A 2,300-nucleotide genomic window follows, 5' to 3' on the forward strand; every position below is an offset into this window, starting at 1 on the left:
CAACCTGGCCTGGGACACTTCCAGGGATCCAGGGGCAGCCACAGCTTCTCTGGGCAACCTGTGCCAGGGCCTCCCCACCCTCACAGGGAAGGATTTCTTCATAATATCCAACCTAAACCTCCTCTTTCAGTTTGAAACCATTCCCCTGTGTCCTGTCACTTCATGCTCTCCTAATGCTTAAGTGCTCTCTGTGGATCAGTGCTGGCACATTTCAAAGGCCCCAATTCTGCCTGGATTGCTATGAAAAAGTTATCAGGAAGAATTTTGGTGCTGCAGGACGTGCTGCTGCAAGGAAAGACCCCAGCAGAGCCAGCATCAGGGTCAGCTCTTTCAAAGAGCCATAAAGAAGCAAAAGCAATTCCTTTGACACTGCCTTATCTTTCCATGTTTATCTTGGAGACAGATAATCCCCACGATTACTCAACTGGGGCTGAAGGAGAACTGGCAGAATGATTTGCAGCTCGGAGCTGTGGCACAGGTGAGGTGACCTCTGCCCCTCCAGAGAGCCCACGTTGAGTAAGAGTTTCCCTTCAAATCGCTACCGTAACGCTCCAGCGCCGATGGAAATTTCCAAGGATTCCTAACACAGACTTACCCCTGTCTGCTGGAAAACAGGGACAGATTTGGGTCAGTTCTGCATGCACAGACTGGTTTCTGAAGAGGGAAAACAACCAGTAGGATGAAGCCACATTTAGACCTTAATTCCGGTATTGAACATTCATAGTTCTGGTATTTAGTGTTAAAATCCCCCAAGCTCTCACAGAAGGGACGGATGCTCTGGTCCCACACACACCTGCACATCTCCCCTGCAATGACCTGGCCCCTGTTTCCCCTGCCTGTCCTGTCAGCCCAAGGAGGATGGAGCGTTTCCATCCTCAACCACCACATTTCCTGTGCCCCAGCAGCACAGAGACCTGGAAACTCCTGTCAGCTCAAAACAAGGAGCTGTAACTCTGCAGAGGGGTTGAAATGCTGGGCACTGAGCTAACAAGTGCTTTTCATTCACTACTGGGTAATCCCAGTAAGGAACTAAATAATTTAATTTCCTAGAAGGTAACTTCTTTTATCCATCTTTTCAGAGTGAGCAGGTGATGCTCGGGCAGGTAATGTGGGTGGGACGCAGATACAGTGAAGTGTGATCACCCACAACGTGCCTGGGCCTTGGACAGAGCAAGGACCAACATCCAAGACTCAGCATGGACAGACAGGAGGATTCTGGGGTACCTGTGGGAACAATTTGTGACAGGCAGCTCACAGGCAGGGCCCACGTGCCACGACTCCCTCGCTTTGCCATGGCAACTGGACTCAGCATCCTGCTGTGCAAAGCTTCCCAGCCACAGACTGGGGGAAGGAGAGAGGCCTGACAGCACCCAGGAACAGCCAGCTGGGCTGGAACAGGAGGGAGAGGCAGAGATCCAGGGACAGCTCCAGGGAGCCCCAGCAGCCACATCTGGCGCAGGAAGCAGCAGCAGAAGGCAGAGGCCACTTCTCCTGGCTGGAAAACCTTCCTCAGCCTTCCTCAACCAGCAGCTCCCAGCAAAGCAGCACTGTTTCAGCAGCACCAGGCACCCTCCACATCCAAATATTCCCTGGAGAGCGGTGAAGGATTTCTCTCTCAGTTAGTGGAACCCCGAGCACTGGGCTGCCCACACCCATCCTCCCCACACAGCTCCCAGGGAACCACACACTCCTTTGATCCTGCTGTAACCCTGAAGCACAAGGTGACCCACTTTCCTCACCACTGTTGGCAACTGAGACAGGAGAGACTGGAATAGCTTTTGCAGGAATGATTTCCCTTCTCCTAGCTGGATGCTGTTCAGCTCACCAGCTGCAAATGGAAAGTCAGACTCACCCAGTCAGAGGGTGATCAGGCCACCACCGTGTTTTCATCCCAGGGCACAGCTCTGCTCCTGTGCCACGCTCTCCAGTGCTCCCTTTGGATGAACAAACAATACAGGGACTTAAAAGAGAAGTGATGAGCAGAAATTCCTCCAAGATCTAATCCAAACCCACCTCCTTTCAGTTTAAGGCTGTTTCCCCTTATCCTATCACTACACACCCCTTCTGTTTACCGCTTCTGTTCCTCTGAAATTGTGACTGTAACTTCCAAGAACTGTTTATTTTTCCTGGTATCTCAGCAATATCCATCCCTTCATCTCCAGTCCAGGCCCATGTCAATCTTTTCCAAGCAAGTCACACACAGCACATAAATGGTGGCCTGTCACAGAATCCTGGAATGGTTTGGGTTGGAAAGGACCTTAAAGCTCATCCAGTCCCACTCCCTGCCATGGGCAGGGACA

The sequence above is a fragment of the Lepidothrix coronata genome, unplaced genomic scaffold, assembly GCF_001604755.1.
Source record: "Lepidothrix coronata isolate B3197 unplaced genomic scaffold, Lepidothrix_coronata-1.0 Scaffold101, whole genome shotgun sequence".
Lineage (NCBI taxonomy): Eukaryota > Metazoa > Chordata > Aves > Passeriformes > Pipridae > Lepidothrix > Lepidothrix coronata.